The sequence below is a fragment of the Lissotriton helveticus genome, chromosome 6 (genome assembly GCF_964261635.1).
Source record: "Lissotriton helveticus chromosome 6, aLisHel1.1, whole genome shotgun sequence".
Lineage (NCBI taxonomy): Eukaryota > Metazoa > Chordata > Amphibia > Caudata > Salamandridae > Lissotriton > Lissotriton helveticus.
Genome location: NC_136067.1, coordinates 90,471,529 through 90,487,142, shown reverse-complemented (window position 1 = coordinate 90,487,142; position 15,614 = coordinate 90,471,529). Strand labels below are relative to the sequence as shown.

General features: G+C 42.3%; 1 protein-coding gene across 1 annotated transcript in view; it reads left to right on the top strand.

Annotated features, from left to right (window-relative positions):
- The window catches only part of LOC144762269 (ATP-binding cassette sub-family C member 10-like), a 392,992-nt gene that overhangs the window by 212,417 nt on the left and 164,961 nt on the right, over positions 1-15,614 (top strand). The gene's annotated exons all lie outside the window — the stretch shown is intronic.

The following is a 15,614-nucleotide window of genomic DNA, read 5'->3' as shown; positions in this document are numbered from 1 at the left end:
GGTCTTGGAGTTGTGATCACACTGCAAGGACCACAAACACACCAAGTGGGGGTCTGTTACAGACATCTGTCTGTGACAGGCTCCATATGGCTTGAAACCAGATGGTTTCTTGGGTGACATACCACACCAGGAAAGAAAACTCTCAAAAAGAATTAAGAAAAAGTCGCACAAAAGCCAGTCAGAAGATGACTGAGGATAGCTCAAACCGGATCAGCATTATTTGGTGCAGAATCGAAAAAAACTAATATTAGTGCAATTGGGTGGTGCCTATATTAGTAACGCACACGTCCCTTCCAGCATGAACAATGCTGACATGGAGCCGAAGGGCGCCACCTTCTGGTGCATTGGAATAGTGCTCAAAAAGTCTTCCGGATCCAGTCTGATGCCTGGGATTCTGCAGCTAAAAGTCTATATCAGATACAATTTGACTTTATTTTTTCTTAAACGGCGCTGCTGTGGATCTGTGGTGTTGATTTAAAAAAAGAAAAGGATCTCCCCTCATTGAGACCATTAGGACCTCATCCTCTTGGGCTGATTGATTAATTGTGGGAAAGGGGCATTTTGCCCCCCTCCAAGCCATTACGAAAGCACCAGAGACAACATCTTCCAGGAACAGTTGAATAACTATGTAGTGGGAGAATGCAGCCCCCCTCTTCAAGCCTTTTATGGCCCTGAGGAATCCACTCCCTTTGGCTGAAGTGTTTTTTACAATGTGGAGATGGGCATTGAGCCCCCTACCTTGTCCTTGTCCACCCCAAAACTTTTTATGAAGGATCTGAGGTAGGTGAGATGTTTGTTTGGATAGTTTCATGAAGCTGCATCAAATGGCTCCAAAGTTATAAGCAAACCAAAAAAGGCTTTTCCTGTGGAAACGTGGCCGTAACTACTAAGTGGCGACTGCCACTTGGTTGTATGTGTACATTACCTATTGCCGTTTGCCAGTAGTTAGTTATAGTTAGGACCTAGTCCAAACCATTGTTTGACTTGCCTATAATTTTGGAACCGTGTGACAAATCTTCACAAACCTTTCCAAAAAAAAGTGTTTTGCTGTTTCTTGTTGCGCAAGAAAAGTTTTGGGGTGATGCGTCAAGCAGAGGCCAAGAAAAAGGGAGGTCAAATAAAATGTGTTTCCCATGTTAATTTCTATATCGATTTTAAACACAACTACCGCCCAAACTGCTGAATGGAATTACACCAAATTTGGCAGAAAGCTAGCTCTTGGTCCAGAAAGAGCCTTTTTTGTTATTTGGTGTAAATCTGTTCAGTAGTTTGGAGATATTACAGAAAAAACAAATCTAGAGGCGTGAATCTTCCTGATCTCATCCAGAAATCTGATTGGCTACCAACACTTCAACTAGGAAGTGTTGGCAGCCATCTTGGGACTCAAACTCAGCTGAGTCCCCCCACAAATGTATAAAAAAGGGAAGGGGGCAAGGTAGGAATATCCTGACCCCCTAGGTTTGGTGCTAGGGTCCTCTCAGGGATTTTACCTGGCCCAAAATTAAATTTCTTCAAAACAATTTCCTGCACAAATATTGACAGAGTCACAGATTTGATGCAAAAATGTTTTTTCCAAAACAAGCACCGTATTCCAAGCTTGTTTAAACATGGGCCCCTGGACGGACTAGGTCCCGGGGGATTATTTATATTTTAAATAAGATAGAGGGGACACACAAGGCCCACCTCTGCTTGGCCCCAGGGACCGCCACCTCGCCAGGCTAGGCAGACTGATTAAAAAAACGGAGGAGAGCTGCGCGCCCCTCCTCCTGAAACTCTCACAAGCCCCAGGGACCACCACCTCAATGGGGCTTTATTAAAAAATTGGAGGGGGGCAACGCTGATCCCTCTCCTTTGCCCTCTAAGGGCCCCAGAATCCACCACCTCCATCGGGCCAAAAATAAAATTAACAGAGGGAGGGGGCTTACGTGGCCCCTCTCCCGGGTCATTTACAGCTGTGGGAACCACCACCTCCCTGTGGCTTTATTACTTTGTTAGATGGTGGAGGCAGCGCGGCCCCTGTCCAGGTCTGTTCTCGGTGCTGGTGCCTCCCTGGGGCAGGCCTCCTCAAAAGCAAAGGAGGTGATCAGCACTGATGCATTCCTTAGGTCCTCTCCTGGTTACTTACTCTGCTCATCTGTATTTTGTCCTCCTGCTGTTTGCTGTTTCTTTTTCCCCTCATTGCCTCTCTCCGTTGGACACATTGTGCCACCAAGAGCCTTCCTTAAGTTTGGCATTCCTGAAGCCGAATATTTTAGTTCCCTTGTTTAAAAGCACAATCTCTGGGTGAGAAAGGCGACCCAGACCAGCCAACAGGGAAAAATATGTGTGACCCAGAGAATCACACTAAAAAGAAAAGGGAAAAGAATTCCACCCTCCAAAAGATACTGTTGGCGCCACCTCCACCCTAGACACGCGGCATATTCCACCGAACAGGCTTCAATGAGGGCACTCCTCTCTATTGAGGCACGCTGAGGGATGAAGATACTGGCTCACTTTGATCCTAAATTTACTGGAATACTGAGACACCCACAAAAGTGCTCACTGGGCCTGTCAAAGCAGCTCAAGCACCCTGCCACACTCCCACCCGCCCAGCCTGCAGAGAAGCACAAGCCAAAGGAGCCTAAAAATGCAGCAGACACCCAAGAGCTCCGTCTTTCACATGCTCAAATGTGCTGGGTGCAAGTACGAAGATCAAAGGCTGAAAATAATATTGTACAATACAAGCACTAAGATGAGATAAGCACTCACAACATCTCACACTTCTTAAGGCGTGGAAAGTCGCTTGTTTGATGGCCATACACAGTCTGGGGCTGCTGACCTAAAGTGCTGCTTCAAAATATGCCGAGCTCAGGTGCGTGCGGCTGGGCAGGCACGAGCACAGCAGGGGTTACAGCGTGACCACGTTCGAAACGCTAGGGGCGGTCAGTCACAAGTGCCTGGAGAGAGGAACCGGGCTTATGCTCTTACAAAAAGGCAGTGAAATCAATAACACAAGGGTGAAAACAGTAATGACACCAGGGCACAAGTCCTAAAAAAAAGAAGTGGGGGGACGCTGTCACCGGAAGTGACGTCACAACAGGAAATTTAAGGGTATTCATATGCCTTTAGCTGGTCTGCACCCTGCCTCGCGGGGGCTGCCGGTGCCTGCGTTTAATCCCCCCGCAGTGAATACAGGTAGACAGACGTTCTGACTGAGCTCCAATCTCGCCCCAAAGAGGCCAACGCGTGAAGTACAGCTTTTGGGCAGAGGGGACAGCATCCACCAGGTAAAAACCAGGTAAAATAAGTGGGGGGACACCCTCCACCCGCGTGGTACCCGGAATCGCACCCTGATTGACACTGAGGCGTACGCCATATTTCAGAGCTAACTGAAAAGGCCTTCATAAAGAAGTCAGAATCTTAAGATCTATCTCAAACAGGTAATTAGGGTGAGCTTAAATCTAAACTTGTGCATGAAACGGCACTATCAAAGGCAACCTCAGTTTCTGACTATGTAGCAGTTAGGCTACACGCATAGATTTTGACCAGCATTACTTGCCGTGAATATTGGATGACCTACGAGAGATATGTTTTAACGATTGATCTCGCAACCGGCTGACGACTATGTTATCACCATTAACTGTGAATTTTGGATTTGAATATACTCTGTCTACAATATCAGTGGAAGACTGTCCAGGAATCTCCAGTATTACTGAAGCAGTCCAGGCCCTGATAGAAGTCTTTGGATATCATCCTATAGACGAGACATGTGTTGGAAAGAACTGTGGCTGTTAGTTGTATCATCAAAGAACTGAAGTGTGTTTCAAGCGCAAACAAGTCTTCTAGAGATACAATATATGAAATAAACACTTGATATTATTGTCGTATATGGACTAATGTTTTGATATCTTTTTTTTTTTTTGCTCAGGGAACTAATTTTTTTGCATTTGAAATTGCATATGTTATTTAACAATATGGGGTGGTCTTTGTTTTAGTTTCCTTTGATGCAGCCTTTGTATCGAAATAAATTTTCTGAATACTAAGTCATAGAACCGTGCGCAGAGTATACCTCACTGCCTATCAGTATAGTTTGTTATGTAGCAATTACTGTTCAATATATGAATTAAAAAAATATACATTAAAAATGCACCTTTGTCTGCTCTTCATAAGCCAAAATCAAGTCACCTCATCCACGTTACATGATGATATGGTGAACATATGTTCAATCTCTGATTAGAGAATTTCTGCCATCAGACCTCACCTTGACTTGGTTCCAAACACACCTGCTTTTAGTCTGACTTTTTCGAACACCAAAAACACAAACCGGGTAGACAATAGAAATTACACAGAGCATGTTAATAACAAAGATAAATGAACAATCCCACACTAGATTATAAAAGAAAAGTTTAAAAAAGAAATACAAAGGGCTAATTTGGAACATACAGCAATCCTAATTTTCTAATCTGAGTATAAATCAAGAAAGGGATTTTATATACTGAACTGAAAAAATCAAATCAAATTTCACACCACAAAACCTGATTTCTGCCAGTGGAATACTCCTCACATCGAATTCATATAATTCAAATCTCCAGAAGGCAATCAAATAAGTGAGGCTACAGTAGTTACCTGGCCTTCAAGTGAAAGTGCAGAATGCAGTTTTAGGAAACACATATGTAGACAATATCTAGTCCACCTGTAAATTTATAACCTGGGTTTCTTATTCCGGCCCAAGTCTGTGACCAGTTTATATGATCCTCCTATAGGTTCTGAACTGTAAAAATGGTAAGCCATAAAGAAACATCCAAGCCCATCTTGAAAAATGCTATAGGGGTCAGGTAATGCAATATGATATGACTCCCCAAAACATTGTTAAGTTATGACAATGCTCATGGTAGTCAGTGTACTCAAAGGTAAGGTAACACTGCAGCCTCACAACAAAGACAGGGCAAAGAATTATTGAATATAAGTTCAAATAGCAAACTTGCAAAAAGACTTAAACATCTCTAAAGATGCACCTCAGCTCATGCAGTGTAAATGTTTATACCTCATAGCATAAGATGCTGATGTAATACCTTTTTGGGGGAAAACTGACAATCAGACTTCAGGAAACATGGTGTGAATACGATTTGCTTATGATTGGCTATATCGAATTCTACACCTATGTAAATTCAATGGCTAAAAAAGGGCATCCAAAAGGTGGCTTTTGCTGTATACATTTAATCATGCTATCAAGTAACAAATGAAAATGTAACACAGAAAGATCAGATTAAGTTAGGTAATTATAAAGAACAAGATGGAGTGCGTGGCAAAACTTCTGTATCCATTAGGGGGAGAGTCCAACAAATTGACCTCCAACGCTTATGTAATTCAGGCACAGTTTTGAGCCCTCTTTGCACTGCTTTGGATCTGATTAACATTCTTAATCTGAGGATTCTTTTGCCACATTGAGTCAAATTACTCTGTAGGACTCAATTTTGAATTGCTTAAAAATGTGTGAGTATGTAGTCTTTCAGCGATCTAACTAAGTTACCTAGATACATTTTGTGGCAGGGACATTCAGCCATATACACAAAATGAGATTGTTTGCAATCATTGAACCAGTGGATATAGCATGTCTTTTCATTGTACACAAAAAAAGATTGCTGTTTGCTCCATCGACACCGATGTTACAGGGCCTTTCGATCCCTAGATCAGGTTATCAGACTTGATTTATATTCTACTCCAGAGAAATTTCTGAAGGAACACTTTCTGCTATGTTATATAACATATTTACAGATAATTTGCTGGATGGAGTTTGTGCCTGTGCTGTAAAAATTGGGAGATGCTGTAAGGGAAAGAAGGCTTTGCCCTATTGAAAATAGATTTTTACTGAAAAATCATATTACGTACAAGGGGCTCTCCAAGTGCAAACAGCTAGCTCAAGGCATTTTTATAATCTCTACTTTTTTGTGCAACAAGAATTGGTTTAAGATAATAACTCCTACGGTTAATTCCATACTTTTTTGTGCAAGAAGAATTGGTTTAGGATAATAACTCCTAAGGTTCATATAAAAAGCACAGAACAACTAAAGTGATTTGTGTTTTGCTTGGACATACCATCCCAGGAACAGGATTTCATATCTGGCAGGCGTGTCTTCATGTCAGGAAAGGCAACAAAATGATGAACTTTACCAGCGCGCAATCTAGTCAGAACATAGTGCTGCTGGATAGTAGTTAAACAAGACAGATAAAATCAACAGCCTTCCAGTGGATTAAGCGACCTATAAAAAGCAACAATAGATTTCTTCAACTCATGATACATTCTGCGATCACACCTTTGTTTAAAAAAAATTACCTTTATAAAATTCTTGTCAAGGGATACAATTTTATATGGATCTTGTAATACAGGGATATTAAACAGAGTGATGACATACTTATTATTGTAGGTAAGCCAGGGTAAGGCAATCTGTAATAATATGTTTTGCAAGACTTGTTTCCTCTTTAGACCAAATAGAAAACCAAAGTAATAAAGGTTTCTGTTAAAGCAGGTCCTCCAGATATTGCAAATCAACTTCCTTGTGAACAAACAGGGATGAGGGCGAGACAGGTAGACATAACAGACGCTTAAGGAATATCTTTCCTTCTATCTGGAGAGGGATACTAGGGTTATAACCCCACAATCCTGCCCTGAAACTGACAGCAGACACCCCTCTGGCCTTATAAATGTCTACCATCGCCTTAACAGGTCAACTACCCAATTTTAGGGGAAATCTAAAGATCCCATGAGAAGTTCTACTCCTCTTTGATCTAGCGTTTAGAACCTGCGGGTCCAGACATCTTTGCTTGAGAATAAAATCCCTAAATAAAATAAAGAATTTACCCTGGTTATTAATGAACCTCCAATAAAAAAAGACCTACATCTTTGCAAATATGTCCCACACACCATTGTTTAAGTTTTGATTTTATTAATCACCATCTTCTTTGAATCCATGAAGCCCTCAAATGCATTCATCTGCTTCTGCAGGCCAATGGGAGTCCTAGATGGTAAAACTGCATCATCGGCGTATAGCAGCTCAGGGACTGGGCAGCCGGCGACATTAGGCACATCGGCCTGCAGGACCTGAAGGGTACTATCAATTCCATTGATTAAGAGCGAGAATAGAAAGGGGGCCAAAACACAACCCTGTCTAACGCCCCTCCATACTCTAAATGGGGGGGAGGGGAGGTTTCACTGTAGGGGCCGTACCGAACCATTGATGATAAATTCCCATACAAATGTGCAAGAAATCAGATAATGTCTTTTGGGGCACCAAATGAAACCAAGGTTGACCAAAGAATGAAATGGTCGACCAGGTCAAACTCACTGCTTAAATCAGTAAAGCAAAAATAAAGAGATCCTGGCTTAGCTCTACTATACTTTCCGATTAGCAATTCCAAATTCACACATTGCTCAACTCGCCCCTGGCCCTTTCTAAATCCAAACTTTGCTTCTGATAAAATAGAGGTATCCTGAGCCCATTCCTGTAGTCTTTCGAATAGAGTCTTACTTATTAATTTTACTGATGAGTCTACGAGAGGGATGGGGCGCTAGCAGCTGGGGTCTGATTTATCACCCTTAAAATGGGTATTATTGTTGGAACAGCCCAAAGGGGGAGGATCATACATTCTGCAGCTGCATTGCATACCCGAGTCGAGATGGGGCTCCATAAACCCAAGGCTGTTTTAAATGCATCTACGGGTAGCCCATCTGGGCCTGGTGCTTTCCCGGCTGCACTTTGGTGTATGGCAAGGTGGACCTCCTCAAGGGTAATGTTAAAAGGGAGGGGGATTCCTACTTAAATCTCCCTCATACATAGTTGAGCCATTACTCACTAAATTTGAATTAAAAATTGCCAAAACATTTAGAACTAATGGATCGGAATTATGTGTACCATTCTGTATTATGTGTGTGAAAGGTGTCTTGAGAGATAGTTAAATGAACAAAAACTTTACAGAAAAAAAATACTGCCCAATAATGTGTTACCCATGATTTTTGGGAGACAAAAGAATTAAAGCTCTGGAATGTATTCATTTTTTTAAAACGGGACATTAACTGTGTCCCATAAGAGCTTTGTGTCTGTTATTTCAGCTGGTATAATCAGTCAGTCAGTCAGTCAAAAATACTTTATTTCGGCTATACAGCCATAAAAGCACAGTGCGTGATACAATCCATAAAATAAATAAAACATTAAACATGTAGGGGAATCGAAAATAAGTGTTCAAGACAACAATACATGAATAAAGAAAGTATATTACATCTTTACCATAATATTAAATGTCACTGGATAACGACCCAACCCCCGAAAAGTTGGCATAGAGTACAATCGATGTAGCCATGGTCTCCTACTTTAGAATTTTAAAACTTTTAAGACCAATATCAATACATTTTTCATTTTGTATTGCACTATGTTTTTTTTGTTTGTTTTTTAAATAACTTAAACCCAAAAATATCATCACTATTCTCTAGGTGAAAGCAAGGGATAGTAGTAAGATTAATTAGAGGGCTCCAGCAAACTATTGCCCAACTCTTTCCTTTTAAAATTCCTCTACGTATACACCACATCGCAAATAGAAATTTCGAGGTGGCGACTACAAACAATGGAAATGTTTCATATTTGAGTAGCCTAAAAACCTCGGTGTAGTTTCTAAGCCCCAGATTTCTACATAGTTGTAGAACCCACTTAGATCTAGACCTTTGATATGCAGGACATAAAAGCATTACATGGAGTTCTGTTTCTTCAGATGTGGAGCAGCCAGGACAAGCTGCTTTGGCTGCACCCTTCCATTTATTTGTAAAAGCACGGAGCGGAAGCGAACCGTGCCTAAATTGTAGAAACAGGTTTTTTTTCAATGAACGGTTGACACTGTCCAAGGTCAGTTCTAATTCATACTGCTGCTTGGCATCAAGGAACCTTGAGGTCAAGCAGCATGAGTTCATACTCCTGGTCAGTAGGGCAAATGTATATTCTTTAAAATCAAGGACAAGGGACTTTTTCGAAATACTAGAACAGGTCTCTTCCGGTGTTGTCCACATACTTGCCCACCCCAGAGAAAGGAATACACTCCTAACATAAGACAGCCATGGTAGGTTGGTGGCCCCCAATATGGACATAACATCCCTCAGTTCCTCCCTGTAATGAACCGACTCAGGCGTACTCCAAATACGGCGCCAGAAGAGATGGGGACGTGAGGCAATTAAATCAGCAATAGGGCCAATACCCAAATCCATTCTAAGTGGGGTTAGGAGCGTGCTTTTTGGAAGGCCCAACAACTGCCTAATGAATATATTCTCGGTCACCATTAGGATCTGAGACGGGCAGTGACCCCAAAGTTCAGCTCATATAAGGAGGCACACACACCAGGTTTCGTGAATACAAATGATAGTGGAGGCAGAGGTACCACCTAACGAATCTGGGGAGCATAACTTGTTCTGCAGGCCGCACACATTCCAGGTGACAAATTTACATACCCCATTATCATGGCCTTGTCAAATGATACCTGAAAAGGGTTCAGCAAGGGATGACTCACAAGGGCCACAAGTACCTGCATTAGCATTTACAGTTGGCTGATAAATAATGTTTGTGGCACAGCACTCATAGTCAGGTGTACAAATAAAATTAGAATGAGACAATTCCACTGTTAAGACCTGTGTAATAACTTCACATTTGTCCCTGGAACAAAGAGTAGAATGCCCAGTATGACTGAGTTAGTTATTATCTTGTAACTAACTCAGAACCTGAAATCTGTTTGTCAAATCTATAGGTGGGGGATTACCCCCAGGCGACGGTTGGTTAGTCAAATTGCCATTACCCAATGATATCGTACCTCCGAGATGCCAATGGAAAAAACCGAGTGGTAATAAAGCAATGTTCTTAGTAAATGGTGCAAGTGGCTTTGACCTTGATAGTGCAAATCTGGAATGCTTAAAAGTATTAATAATACAGTCCCCCATGAAGACTTTCCTTAGTGGGCTGATCCATCCTACACGTCTGGTCAACAAACTTTGATCAGCCTTACTGTAGCAGGGTTTCTGTTCTCCCACAGAACTGTGCACAGAGGATTGGAACCTCAGCGAATTAGGGTGACCCAAAACTCACCTTAGTACCCAACAAACCCCTTACCGAGCTAGCTACAGTGTCTCATTGGTCATAACAAACTCCCAATGTTTAGACAAACCAGAACATGAACTCACCAACCTCAGGTTACGTGGAACACATGAGCACTCTTTCGTTATACAATCATTACAAACCAGAACATGGAGTAAAGAAGAACACGTGAGCATTTGAAATGTTTATTTACTAATGCCGTCTTCTCAGGCGCAGTATCTTAGATAATACAAGTAAACATATTATCAACAATAAAGCTACAAGCATTGTTACCGTCGACCATCAGGTGTTGACCCAACGGCTTTCAGGGGTGGGTGTGGCAGGTGCCGCCTTGAAATGGCTTTGCTCATTTCTGGAAGACCGTTCCTATCAGGTCTGGGAAGGAAGCAACAAGTCTCCATCTATTTCTCTCCAGTGGGGGGTGCCGCAGGGCTCGTCTTTGAGCCCGACATTATTTAATGTCTATATGGCCCCCCTGGAGGATGTGGTGACCCCTTATAACATCAAAATCATCAGCTATGCTGATGATACTCAGCTGGTGGTCGCCCTTCCTCAACTGGTGGAGAACCCTGACTTGTTGCATTCATGTCTGACGGATGTCCATACCTGGATGAGCAGTTCAGCCTTGAAGCTGAACGGCTCTAAAACAGAGATTATGCTGCTTGGAAACAAAGCGCCACAATTGTCACCATCATGTTGGCCAAGCTGTATGGGTGACTTCCCAACCATGAAAGAGGAGATCAAGAGCCTGGGAGTCTGGCTGGAGCAAGATCTCTCCCTCAGAACTCACGCCAAAAGAACTGCGGGAGTCTGTTTTGCCCTGCTGCGGGCTGCGCGTAAAATTCTTCCGCTTCTTCCTTTTCCATCAAGGAAGCTGCTGATTCAGGGTTTGATAACATCTCGCCTAGATTACAGCAATAGTCTGTTTCTGGGCGCCCCTGAATCTACTTTTAACAAGCTTCAGCAGGTGCAAAACGCGGCGGCCAGACTCCTTATGGGTATTCCTCGAACAGAATCTGCCAGACCCGCTCTCAAGGCACTGCACTGGTTACCAGTGCGGGAGAGAGTAAAGTTTAAGGCACTGTCCATCGCTCATAAAATTCTCCAGGGCGGCGGGCCTCCTCTTCTGGGGAGCTTGGTAGTCCCTTATAAAGCGAACAGAGCGCTGAGGTCTGACCAGAGGTGTTTGCTCCACGTACCGAGAGTAAAAAGATCACGCACGGGCGGGAGGCGATTCTCTGTGCATACAGCAACGCTCTGGAACTCCCTCCCCCTAAAACTTCGCGCTGAGACCTGTACCCTGCGTTTTCGCAGAGGTTTGAAAACACATCTGTTTCCCCTGTGAGTCGTTATTATTATTTCATGGTCCCACGGTTGATGCACTGTTCATAGCGCCGGGATGCCTCAGGGTAGCTGTGCGCTATATAAGTTTTAATAATAATAATAATAATAATACTAGTCCATAGAAAGCGAACGGTGACAGCATGTTACCATGCTGTAAATTAATAAGGGTTAACAACACTTATTTCTCACCCTCCCTAACTCACATATTATATTAATAGCTAAGAAGGTCTCTTTGGGTTGAATTAGGGCGGGCCCATACCTCAGTGTCCTAGAATGAAGGGATCACATCAGCATACACCAGCTCTCTCTGCATGCGAACAGCATCAAGTGTGTATTTGTGTGAGCAGCAAAGCCATATAAAACCCGCCTAAAAGCCAAAATTGGCAGAAGCTGCCCTTATGTTATGTCTATGAAGGCGCGAAGATCAGACCTCATAACAATTCAGTATCTTGTTGTTCCTGAAGCTTCAGCACTCTCTGTACAGACATAGTTTATGAAGCAAAGCTGATATCAGAGTAATAACATATTATTCTCATGTAAACCACAACGAACTACTAGGTTGAAAGCTAAATCAACAATTAAGTGTTGTGTGCAGAAGTAGCAAAAGGAAAAATGGCGTTTAAACATGTAATGTGCCTATGCTAACTTAACGCATTATAAAGATATATAGTAGCTATATGACACCCCCCCATGATCCGAGGACGGATAAGATGAGATAAGATAAGGGCAATTTCATGAAAGCAGAGTTCAAGAACTGTGAGCCATGAATGAACTGTAAAAAAAATTAAAATTTTGCTCAAGTCAATAGGTCTGGGAAATTGAACAATGTACGAAAAATCGCAAAATATGCAAGTTGAAAATCCAATGTCCGGAAAGAAATCATGGAAAAGTTTTTAGGACAAGACCGTATAAGCAAAATATGCAGCAACAGCCTCCAGCATGAAATCACCGTCTTCATCAGAAAACAGTTCATCCATCCAATTCAAAAGTGGAAAAGAACATACGTGTTCCCCAAGTATCGGAGCCTCTATTACCATCAGAGGACAACTCGGTGGGTTCTCCAGAAAGCTCAGTTCCAAGAAATCCTGCGCTGCCGTGAATATATCCCAGGGACCCATTAGTCCATGCACCGCTGCTATTGCCATAATCCTTTCGTCAGAACAAACCAACTCGTGAGTAGTGATAGGACTCATCAGCTGATTAAAATCGACGCCAGGAGAAACCGGCCCGCAGAGACACAAATCAATGGCCCAAACAAAATCACAGCTCAGGCAGTGAAACACAGGCTGGACACAGGTGAAGTAGGAAAATCGAAACGATAATCCATATGCCGTGCTTAAAATCGCAAGCGGCAGCGTGCCAAAATATTCAAGCATTCGGTTGCGAAACAGCGGCAGCAGAGGCTGGGCCGCTTCTTCCACATGTGGGGCATCCATATTTAAGGAAGCAGAGAACAACTAGGACGCCTGCCGCTAGTGCCAGTAAAACCGGGAATCCACCAAACAGACTCGAGAAAATGGAATGAAAGAAACTAGGGATTACTCCAAATATTTTTTCAAATGAAGTCACAAGGCCGCTGCTAACTGCTTTAAAAAAATGCGCTAGCCCAGATGTCGAGGACGCGTTAAAGATAGAATGTATCATTTCGCCAAAATGCAACGGTAAATCAGTATTTAAAAGGGCCTGAACCTCGGTCCGGGTGTTAGCTATGTGAAGCACGAAAGTTTCCCGAGCCGAACTCAAGGCCACTTCTTTCTGGGACAATAGAGCCCTCAGTCTAGTCATGCCGTTGAACTCTGCCTTCAAGGTTGGTATGCGTGGCCAAATGGAAACCTCCCTATTTTCATGTGTGGGTGGGTATAAGACATTTCTGCAGCAAACGACACGTTCACTTACTGTTACCACATAAGCTACACCTTTAATTAACCCGCAACAATCTTCATTATTCAAAAGTAAATAACTTCCGTTCCCCAACAAGGTAAAAGTCGGGGTAATTGCCGGAACAGGAGTGCCTTTTAAAACACAGGCCAAGTTTGGTCGGTCCTGATTGCAAGAACTGTGTAATTGTATGTGTCTACACATTAACGAATGATCTGGAGTTTCTGTACATTCCTCCCCATTTAGATAAACCTCTTGGCCGTCCCTCAAACATCTATAAGTGAAAGGAAGGGACCATACTTCATGGAGAAAACCACTACCCAAAGGCTCATAGCGACCTATGGCAACATATTTCATACAGTTAGTAAATTTATACAAGGCAAAAGGTAATGTTAAGAGACCGTGGATAAGCCACGTTGCAGCTGAGGCTTCTGCCACAGAAAAAGGCAAGGATTCCAATTTCTCAATATGTAACATAGAAAAAGAAGCATCACGCATAGAAAGCAAGCGTTGTTTGTCAGTCAAATTAAAGGGTGCAAAGAGAGAGGACACGTTCATGTATCCCCATGGCACCTTGCCATATTTAAGTGTTTGCAGTGTCCATGCAAATTGCATGATAGAACGTAATTGATTCTGACCATGGTACAAAACAGATACCTCATCATGCACAATATCCACTACAGAAGACACAATGTTATCTAAAGTGTAAATGCGTGAAGAAAGCATGTTAATACTATTGTCTACCACTGCAAGGACTTTCTCTAGATTTGCCTGATCTATAGCCCTAAGTCGTGTTGCAGCCTCAATCTGCGATGTTTTCCAAATTTCATTGTACACAGCATATATCCATCTTTTAGACCTACCACTAGCCGGGCCTTTTATGAAATCATTTAAATCTACATCATCATTTAGTTTTGCAAGATGTAATTTAACTGCAGCTAATTTAGAATGTTTCAGCCAGGTTTGACATAATTTACCCACAGAGTAAGTTGTGACAGAATGCTCATTTTCAAAACGCGAATCTGGTTTAACCTGAGCAAAGCCGTCAGACAAACCCAGAAAACGGCGCTGGCAAGAATCAGCACTCCTGTGCCACACCAGCCAACCTTTTGGGTCTATACTGGAGATGTTAAAGGAAGAATTCAGCAACAGGGCCTGTAATTCTCTAATCGAAAATTGAGTATGATTACTCCAGCCTGAATATTCCTCTAACTCAGGGATAGAAGGAAAATTTAATTTTTTTGCAGTAGCCAATCCAAAGCATGTCGTTTGTGAAATAGTAGAATTCAAAAACAAAATCTGATTAGGGATGAGACATGCACGGTGCAAAGCCTCAGCGCCTTGTACCTGCCAGTTCTTAGAACCCCAAACTGATTTTAGGTCAATTATTTCCTTCCAGACTTCATAACCGCCAATAGCCAGCTGATCTAGAAAGGACTTCGAATACAATAGTTTGGTATCGGTAAGTCTAACCTTGGACATAGGCTTCTGTGTCATTTTAAAATAAAAGGACTCGGGATTAGACTGATTGAAGTCAGTAAAATAAGTGTATTTTTTCAAAAAAGTACTAGAACTGCCTTGTATAGGAGCTGGGCAATGCTCCCATTGTGTATAATTCACAGAATTCCTTCTGGATGTCGTTTTATGTAAGAAGTGATTGCCAAAATGTTGAAAGTAAAATAAATCACCATAATTAGCAGATTCTAAATATAAATCTTCAGCATCAAAGGCAGCATAGTATTTCAAATCAGAAAATAAAGACTCTATGGCCTGAACATCCCAATCATCAGAACGTATGTTTTGCTTCACCACATCCCCCATATTAACTCTAAGCACGTTAGGGACATTAACAACTTCCGTAGGGCCATGAATTTGAAATCGAACGGCATCCCACACGATCCCATCAAGGACAGGCCAAGCAGTGATGTTAACAAATGTCAAGTCTCTTTTCAGTCTGTGTGCAGAATGCGATGAGGAGAGGGGAGCCAAAGTTCCATTGAGATGGCGAATGCATGTTCTTTCCTCGACATAGTGTCCATTTACCAACCGGAAAAAATAAAACACAAAACCAATTGACATAAAAAGATATATCGAAAAAAGCACCAGCCAGATATATGTCCAAGGGGGAATCAAAAAATGCTTTTTGAATAAGGTAGCATAAACTGCAAAACGAGAGGGTTTCTTCGAGGCAAGGGAAAGAGAGTCAAATGAAAATCTGGATTCCGTGGCTAAACGTGTTTGCAGGTCAGGCATGGACAAATCAGTGGGATATGTATAGTCTATTTCATT